Below are 9,862 nucleotides of genomic sequence, written 5' to 3'. Positions count from 1 at the left end.
CTTTGGCCTCCCAAAGTGCTGGGATTACAGGCTTGAGCCACCGCGCCTGGCCATCCCGCTGCCTTTTAACTAATCTGTCATTGGGCCACCGCTAGAATGTTCTGGGGACTAGGTAGTCTTTGGAGGGTTAGAAGGCAATGCAATACGTGTATCACCCCGCCCTCAGTCCCCAGCCCCTTCTCTGTCTTACTCAGTTGGCTAAACCACAGCCCTTGCTGAATTCACCTCTCCTCCTACTCAGCTACTGCACCTACATAACTGAATGCGTCTGAAAAGAGAGAGAACATCGTGGCAACTGCTTCATTTTAAGTTTATGGCTGCTGACTGGGCAGTTAGAATTCTCTAGCCCCTTGCTTCTCTCTCTTCCTGGATGACTGATTTATTCCTTTTCCTTTTTTCTGAAAACTAGGATGCCTCTTTTCCCATCTTCCCCCTCAGCGGATGCCTTGTTTCCCTATTTCCCTGAGAAGATAGGAGCAATCAGAAGAGAGCTCCCATGGCCGCTCAACAACACACTCACCTGTCTCCCAGCCTCTGTGCCCTCAGGCTCCGCCTCCTCACCTGCCACGGGGGAGACCAGCCCCATCCCTGCCACAGCCCCTTCTCCAGGGGGTGCACTGAGTGGCTGCCCCTTTGTCTACTTGACAGACACTTCTCCCTTCTCTTTCCTTCACAGTCAGCATTTTCCTCTTTACGGGGTCATTCTTACCAATATGACCCAATCTTAAACAAAATATGTTTTGCTCCAGTGTCATCTCCAGCTGAGACCCATGTCTGTTTCTCTTCACACAGCCTCTCTGGAATAAATATTTACATTCTTTCCTGTGTTTATCCCTCTCCCAGTCAGGTATCCTCCCACACCCCACCACGCCATTGAGCATGACCCCATGCGGCACGAGAAGCTCATCTGGTTGCCAGGTGTGTGCCAGGCGGGGTGGGGCCCAGATGTGCCTGCCCTGTGGGTTCTCCAAGTCTTCAAGGGCTGCCGGGTGGGGGCTCTGAAGCTTGATCTTACTCCAAGACCACAATGATCTTCAAGTTGCCACATGCAGTGGTCAATTTTCAGTTTTATGCTGCTTGTGGTCAGCAGCATTGACATAGCAGGACGTTCTCTCCATCTGGAGGCGCCTGCTCCTCTTGGCCATCTGCTCACTGCCTCGGTGACCTCATCCATCTGCATGCTGGTGGCTCCTCAGTGCACACCCCCTGCCAGAGCTTCACCTTCAATTCCATGTCTCACTGAGCACACCTGATATCTGCACTGGAATCTTCTTGTTTATTCTTTATTTTATTTAATTATTTTTTGACACAGAGGCTGTCACCCAGACTGGAGTGCAGTGGTGCAATGCAGCCTCCACCTCCCAGGTTCAAGCGATTCTCCTGCCTCAGCCTCCTGAGTAGCTGGGACTAAAGGCACATGCCAACACGCCTGGCTAATTTTTGTATTTTTAGTAGAGCTGGGGTTTCACCTTGTTGGTCAGGATGGTCTCGATCTCCTGACTTCGTGATCTGCCTGCCTCGGCCTCCCAAAGTACTGGGATTACAGGCGTGAGCCACCAGGCCCAGCCTAGTCTTTATTTTTAATCAGCAAATAATCATTGTACATATTTATGGTGTACATAGTGATGCTTCAATAGGTGTGATGTACAGTGATTAGAGGAGGGTGGTTGGTATATCCATCACCTCAAACACTTATCATTTCTTCATGTTGGGAAAGTTCAATATCCTCCTTCTAGCCATTTTAAGTGATATGATATAAATTCTGATCATCCTGCAGTGGCATGGAACACAAGGACTTATTCCTCCTGTCTAGCTGTGATCTTGTGTCCTTTCACAAAACCCTCCCTATCCTCTTCCTCCTCCCCTTCCCAGCCTCTAGCATCCTCTGTTCTCTTTTTGCTTCTTTAAGATCCACTTTTTTTTTTTTAGCTTCCACACATGAGTGAGAACATGCGGCGTTTAACTTTCTCTTCCTGGCTTGTTTAACTTAGCGTAACGTCCTCCAGTTCCACCCATCCTACGGAGCACGCCAGGAGTTCCTTCTGCTTTCTGGCTGGGTCGCATTCCACGGGTATAGACAACTCATTTTCCTTACCCATTCCTCTGCCGATGCACACGTCGGTTGGTTCCATGTCTTGGTTCCTGTGAATATGCACCGGGATGTTCTGGGGGCTGCTTTAATGTCTCAATTTCTTAACCGGCTTCCTGTGAACACACCCTCCCACCCCGGACCCGCCTCCCCCTCATATTCCCATCGTGTTGAATGAGCACCTTTTACTGCACAGGCCAGAGAACTGGACCCATCCTCTATGCTTGTCCTGTTGTCAAATCTCACATCCAGTCTGCCAGTAAATCCTGTTGACTTTGTTTCCACAATACTCCCCTCATATCTTACCTGGATGTCTTCCTAATTCTGCCTGAAATCCCTTGAAACCATTTTCAACACTGCTGACAGAGTCATCTTAGAATGGAAGTCAGGTAATGTCACTCCGAAGTTCTAGTAGCATCCCATCTCCTCTGGAGGAGGCAAAGTCATGCAGCAGACTGTGAGGCCCTGCGACCAGCCCCTAGTCTCCGACTGCAGCTCTCATCCCTCCCTGGCTCACCTCACCCTCACTGAGCTCCTTCATTGCTTTGAACATGGCAGGCAAATTCTGCATCGAGGACTTCACCCAAGGTGCTTTTCCTCCAGGTACACACGTGGCTCACTCCTTCCCCTCTTCCGGGGCTCTATTTAAATGCCACATTCTCAGTGAAACCTCCCCTGTTCACCCTCATTGAAATGGCAACAGACTCAACAATCCCCACCTACTTCCCTGCTTGATTTTTCTCCATGGTATTGGCCAACTTCCATACTATATATCTTTCCATTCTTTTTTTTTTTTTTTTTTTTGGTTATTACCTGTGTTGCATGACTAGAATGGAAACCCCATGAGGCCAAGACTTTTACTTATTTTAGTCACTGCTGTATCCCTTGTGCCTGGAGCGGTGCCCAGCACACAGTGGGCATCAGGAAGTGTTTACTGGAGGAATCACTGAACTGCCGTGTAGTACAAAGAGGACGTGGAAGACCTAGGGCTTATTTTCTGAATTCACTACTCCTGGCTCATACCTTCTTGGGAGATTACTCAACGCATTTTGTGCTGATTTCTTTCCATCTACAAAATGAAAGTCACAATGTCCATTTTCCCAAAATTGTTTGTCAGGATTAAATGAAATAATAAACATGATAAGTACTTTCTAAATTGTATTACAAATGCATTAACAATGCTATTTATAATCATTTGAAAAATGATTTATAATCATTTGAAAAAGGAAGGAGAGGGGTGGACGAACTAGAGATGTAGACTCTCACTTCTGTCCCTGCAGAAGCCGTTGGCTTTGCCTATCAAGCGATAATTTTTGGACTTTCCTTAGGGGATTTATAGCTTGTTTATTGTAGACCTAGGTGGAGAAGGTAACCTAGATTTCCCCTCAAATTACGAGGTTATTCTTAAACTGAGGGCTGACAGTTGCCTTGGGAGTATGGAAACTCAGGGGTTTCTGTGTCCTCAAATCAGTTAAGTTGTGACATGAGGCCACAGATTGTAGAAAATGGCTAACAAAACAACATGAGTATTTTGAGGGTGGAAACTCTCCTTTACGCTTGGGATATGCCTCTTTTGTGGCTGCCACTGACCTGCAGTGGGATATTGGTGAGATACTGATTCTCTATTCATTATGTGTTTACTCATAAAGCATATGTCATATGGTATTTTCAGGTTTTTTAAATTCTCTTAAGAAACCTGTAGAGCCTTTCAGAGAACTTTACAATCATTTGAATTAATTCATAATTTCCAAGAAGAATCAAGAAATATTCCACAGATCAATAATTCTGAAACAAAGAAAAATTTACATCTGAAATTGAAATTACCAAGTGACCTAGTTACATCAACCCATCTTCCTTCCTCCACCTTATTTGTCTTCTTTCTGTGATCTGAAGTATGTGCTGAGGAATAAAACTTGTGGTGAGGAGGGCAGCCCAGCACACCACCCAGTGTATGGGTGAAGGAGGCAGCAGTGCGGCCAGAGAGGAGAGCTGGGCTGGGAGCACAGGAAGGTCCCCAGGACTCCGTGGTCATCAGTAAGAGAGGGCCCGCATGTATACGCTGGTGAACAGAAATCTCAACCTTTTCAAAGTCTGACATTTAAGAGAAAAAACTGTGGCTGCTGGTTTGTGGAACAGACACCTTCTTCTTTATTGGTAAGTTTTTTATTTTTGTCTTGGAATTTAGAAAATACTGTATTTCTTTTGTCTCAGTAATTGTTTTATGCTTTGGAGGTAATAGAATATTATAAACGTTTATGTTATCAAGTCATGCATTGTAAATATTTATTTATTTAGGCTACTTTAGTCATGCCAAAAAGAAAGAAGAGATGCTAACCTTTGGTGAGTCTATTATGTGACATGCTCTATTCTAGAGACTTCGGTACGTGTTATTTTACGTAATTCTGAAGACAATCCTGGCAGGTAGGTGTTGGGCTACTTTAAAGAGTTAGGGAGGTAAAGTTACACAGCCAGAAGATGGCCGTGGAGGGTTGGGAGGCAGATTTTTCTGATCCTATCTGTGTTCTTTCTATCTCACAAAGACATTCCATACCATCTGCAAGTCACTTTTGACTAGCACTAGAGAAAGAAGTATAGAGACATTGGAAATGATCTAATAGACCACAATCACCTTTGAAAGAGCAGTCATCTCTCTGAACCATAACTGTAAGGAAGAAATGCAGATCCCACAAACCAAAATGGAACATGCCTCCCAAACTTAGGTTTTGAGCTCACCCTGGGGGCTGTGGCTGCTGCAGAACGGGGGGTGCTGGTGGATCTAACATGAACGAGGCTCGGTGGAGGGGCTGGCTGTGTGTAGGGAGGCTGGGATGAACAAGGGCAGCAGGCGGCGTCACAGGTGAGGAGGACAGGCCAGGAGGGAGGAAAGAGCCACAGCGTACTGACAAAGGTGGGGTAGGGGTGAGGTGGGGGAGACACAGACAAGCCCAGAGCCAGCTCCATGGAATGCACAGATGTGTCTGGAACGTGTGTCCCTGGATACATGGATGGTTCTGCTTCAAGAGAATTCTTGATGCTGCGATGCATCAGAAGGAGTTCTAGTGATACCATCGCCTCCCAAGTGAAAGTGATAAACAAGTGACAATCAGTTTCACTGTGTTGTGGGTGAATGTATTTATGTCATTTAACAATATTGCGATTCCCTTTGTATGACAATCTCAGAGGCACTTGCTTTAGTTTTGCATTATGTCTTCCCTAATTAAACATCTGAAACCTCTAAGGCCTGACTTACCTGGAGCTCTCCTATCTAATAATACCAACTCTAAGGCAGCCTGAGAAAGAGGAAATGAACCCAGAGAGACTCTGCCCCAAAATAGATACCACAAAGCCCGTACCCAAACCTGGTGTGCTTTTCTCCCAGGGGAGACCCTCAGGTGCACATTCACATACACTGGCTCCTATTTTAGGCGCAGTTCTGATAAGGGGGCTGTTTGGTTTCCCAGCGCAGAGCTTATTGGAAGTGGCACATTCAGTGGGACTGTCACCTGCTGGAGTCAGGCATGCTGGAAGTGATGAGGAATGGCAGATGGCCAGGTGCAGTCAAGAGGTGCGCTGGAAGAACCCCAAAACACAGAGAGGGCAACTCAGTCGACCTCACATGAACCCATTTAATGTGGAAGCAGATACAGTAGTTCCAAGTATTGGAAGGATCTCGGTGTGGAACTTGGTGTGCTGCTGCAGATGAGAAAGCACACGTCCCCAGCGGCTCCACGAATGGGGCCCAGGCAGGGTTGGACAATGCCCAGCTCCCCTGGAGACAGCCAGAAATCTCATCATATGTCTTAGCAATATTTTCACCCATCAGGTCCCAAGTTTTAAATGTTTAAAATGATCAGTTGAAAGTTAATTCGGAATAGGCTTCCCCAAGACCAAAATGTTGGTTGGACATTGCTGTGTTACTGAGGAAAATACAGTAAACAGCCAGTGCATCCTTCAGTGTTCAGTTGACTGTCAGAGAGGACGGAGCATCTAGGTAAGACATGCCTTCCTCTTTACTTTTAAAAGCGCTCCTATTTTGGGGGGTGGAATGAGAAGATTGATAGATGAAGAAAGGGAAAATGGAACAAAGAAAGGAGAAAGGGCAGGGTAAGGAAGAGGTTCCAGGATAAAATAGGCAGGAGATCTTATGAGCAGAGGTTGTCAGGGCGGGGTGGGGTGGACTGGCCAGCCATGACCCGGGTAGGGGCCAGATCACACAACTATGACAGACGCGGCTCTGGGCTCTGACAACCGCATTGCAGCAGACAGGATCAAGATGCAAAGCAGGGGCTGGGCGCGGTGGCTCACGCCTGTAATCCCAGCACTTTGGGAGGCCGAGGCAGGTGGATCACAAGGTCAGGAGATTGAGACCATCCTTGCTAACATGGTGAAACCCCATCTCTACTAAAAATACAAAAAACTAGCCGGGTGTAGTGGCACGCGCCTGTAGTCCCAGCTACTCGGGAGGCTGAGGCAGGAGAATGGTGTGAACCCAGGAGGCAGAGCTTGCAGTGAGCTGAGATTGCGCCACTGCACTCCAGCCTGGGCGACAGAGTGAGACTCCATTTAAAAAAAAAAAAAGATGCAAAGCAGGGCCCTTCGCCAGCCCGTGCCAGAGACCAAGAGCTGGGTGTGGGAGGTCTCTCTGGCAGCTTCTGTCTCTTCCTCCTCACCTTCCCTTGATTAGGCTCATGTTATGAGGACATCATCCTCCCTGTGCCGTCCCCACCTCCTGCCACACCAGCTGCCTGAGATCCTAGGGGCTGGTGGAGATGGAGGTTTGACGGGTTATAAATCACGTGACTTAGCTGAGAAGGTCTAGCTCCCTCCTGCTCCCAGGTGGTCTTCTGAGCAGTGGTAGACCTCAAGAGGAGTTCAGAATCACAGGACTGCAGGACCCAGCCCTGGTCTACCCAGTCAGAACCTGCATTTGATCCCCAAGGAGAAGCAATTCATTAGCACAGTACACTTGGAAATCCTTCCTCCAGGCATAGGAAACCCCAGTCCAGAGGCATCACTTCATATTTCAGAGGGGTTACTGCCATTGAGTAGCCTAAATTTCAAACCCTGGCACGGAGATGAGCAGGGCCCTCTTCTCTATGCAGAGCTCCCTGGCTGAGGCTTGTTGTGATGGCGGCTGTAACCAGCCTGTGGCTCTGATGTCACTGTGCACACGTCACCTTTTTTCATTTCTGTAGCAGTTTATAAGTCAGTGGGGCTGTTCCCGGCAGACAGTAATGGAAATTAGCACTCTGAATCTGGGTCACTGAGCAGCGCTGTGAATCCCAGGGGAGGCCCCGGCCCTTAGATTTGCGTCCAATGAGGACCTGAAGCGAGAATGTCTTCACAGATCCAAGGGAGGAGGCTTTAGACACATAAGTTTGTGTAATTATCCAACTGCAAGATCATTCGATAGGAGGTCCCCAACTTAAAAAGAATGGGGCTTTCAGATTTCTTTCTGGTAGACAAACAGATGTTTTAGTAAATTGAAAAATCAGCCTTGTGAGTGTAATTAAATGACTATGTAATAAAATCAGTCATTTTCCTTTGATCTTTTTGTCAGAATGAGTCTTTTCAGGTTCTGTAAAGAATCTGTCTCCTCCCACATACATCGCCAAGACAGCGGCGGCCTAACGGGGGCTGTGCTGCCCCCTCCTCAGACGCTGTGTGGGGGTCTCACTGGTCCACCCTGACGTTGGCTGGCGGGTCAGAGAGTGCGCCAGCCAGACCCCAGTGCCTGGCACCCTCTAGATCTTGCAGAATGGCAAAGGAGGCTTTCTGCGGTCCTCATTCTGTGAGTGGACCTGTCCTTTCTGGCAGTCGAACACAACTTTGTGGAATATGATCGCGAGATTTGTAAGTAAGTCAGAGGAAACCTGGTTCTGCTGGAAGTCGGTTTTAGAGCTTCTGAGAGCTACTTCATTAATCATAGTCTTGTTGGTTCAACAATAAGTCTTTTTCCACATTCCTGGTGTTTAAGCAGGGTGCCTTGTCCAAAAACCTATATTTTCTATATCTCACTTGAAGCAAAATAGTATTGTACACTGTTCTGGAAACTAACACAGAAAGAAATTGTGACTATGGCAGCACTCAGACAATAGTGTATCTGGAAACATCTAGAAGGTGTTATTTTTCCAGCAGTGAAAATTAGTGATGTCCATAATAGTCACTGTAATTAGTCCTTTTGCTTTCCTTAGAAATTCTGTTTCATTATACAACCAACTTATTTTGTTACTAAATGAAAGCACAAAGAGAAATTTGTAATTATTACATTTCTTACATTTCTACCTCCTTACACAAACCCCATTATGATTTTCATGTCTTTTCTCATACTTGTGTCAGTTTCTCACTTTTATTGCTAAAATTTTGCAAAACTGAGGCTGTATCTAGAATGTCATGGTCAGGGTTGGAAGTTTACATTTGAGACCTCAAAGAAAAGTTTTCAAGGGGGATGCTCTGAAGAGCTCCCCATTTTCCTCCTAGTTCAAAGATCCTCAGGCATTATAAAGCGAATGAGTACTGGTGAGGTGGAATTCATTTCTGAAGCCGTAGCTGCCACCAGGAGGGAGCAGCCAGCAGGTGTGGATGAGCATTGTTGTTGTGTCTCCTTTCTTGAAAAGCTCCAGGGTCCCACTGCCAGAAGAGATCACGAGAGACGATGCTGAACTCCTCGCTCTGTCTCTGGAGAACATTCCCGAGGTTGTGCTGGAGCAGGACGGAGCACTTTCTTATGCCGCCGTCTCCTTCCTGAGCTCTCCAGAGCCTTGGAGTTTTTCATAGGGGCCTCCCCGCCCTCGCTCCCTCTTGGGAATTCTGTCTTTCCAGCAACCCGGACGCTTTCTGTTTTAGATCAAATTGACCTTTCTGGCTTGACACCCTTTCCTTCGGCACAAGAGGCAGTTGGGCCTTTCTCTGAGGCCTCCTCTCAGCCCACAGCGCGGCAGATCCGTGCCGGGAAACGTGTCCTCCCTCCTCCCAGCCCAAGCCACCTCCTCCCACCTGCATGGCTTTTGGCCAGAGTTTTTCTTTTGCTTCAACTGAGAGTAGAGCTGCTATTTCTCCCTGCAGGCACCCTTCACACACCAACGCAGCCGCTCCCGCGGTCTCCCGCTCCACCCCGCCCCTCATTTCCACCGACCCTCTTGCTTCCTCAGGTGTCCGGGCTTCCCGCCTATGCCACCCCCTAGCAGAGAGGCACCCAGGGGTACCCTAACCATTGCAGAAGAGAAGGGCGACCGCCTCCCAATCCTGGACGCCTGCACTTCCACTAGCCCCAGAGTAGTCGGCCTTCCTGCTGTGGCAGCACTGTCCTGATGTTAGCACAGACGTTTCTACTCTCCCGGAAGTCTCTGGAAAACTGGGAGGGTTGGCCCCGTAACCCTGGGAGTCCAACAGGAAGAGCCAGGAGGATAATGCTGCAGGAGATGCTGACCCGTCCCATGGGTGAGGGTTCCCTACCCTCCCGTGGTGGGTGGAGGGTGACTCCTGTCATCCTCCTGTGGCCGGAGGGCTGTCCATCATCTGTCACTGATTCCTGTCCACTTCTGCGCTGTTCCCGAGGGCTGAGCACAAAATCTTCTTAGAAAACCAGAGTTCTGGGTGCTCAGATGGAAAGTGTCCGAGAATACTGCTGCATCTCCCACCACCACAGCCTCTTTATCCCTCCCCACCACAGTCCCCGCATCCCTCTCCGCCCCAGTCCCCGCATCTCTCCCCACCACCGTCCCCGCATCCCTCCCCACCACAGTCCCCGCATCTCTCCCCACCACAGTCCCC

The 9,862-nt window shown here is 48.2% G+C and overlaps 1 protein-coding gene across 1 annotated transcript in view; it reads left to right on the top strand.

Moving 5' to 3' along the window:
* Window positions 1-4,035: 4,035 nt before the first annotated feature.
* The window catches only part of CCR6 (C-C motif chemokine receptor 6), a 31,187-nt gene continuing 25,360 nt past the window's right edge, over window positions 4,036-9,862 (top strand). Inside the window, exon 1 of the mRNA XM_025383615.1 lies at window positions 4,036-4,243. The gene's annotated coding sequence lies outside the window, so the exon portion shown is untranslated. The remainder of the gene's footprint in view (window positions 4,244-9,862) is intronic.

This window comes from Theropithecus gelada, chromosome 4 (genome assembly GCF_003255815.1).
Source record: "Theropithecus gelada isolate Dixy chromosome 4, Tgel_1.0, whole genome shotgun sequence".
Taxonomy (NCBI): domain Eukaryota; kingdom Metazoa; phylum Chordata; class Mammalia; order Primates; family Cercopithecidae; genus Theropithecus; species Theropithecus gelada.
The sequence above is the reverse complement of the archived record's forward strand: the minus strand, read 5'-3'. Positions and strand labels throughout refer to the sequence as shown.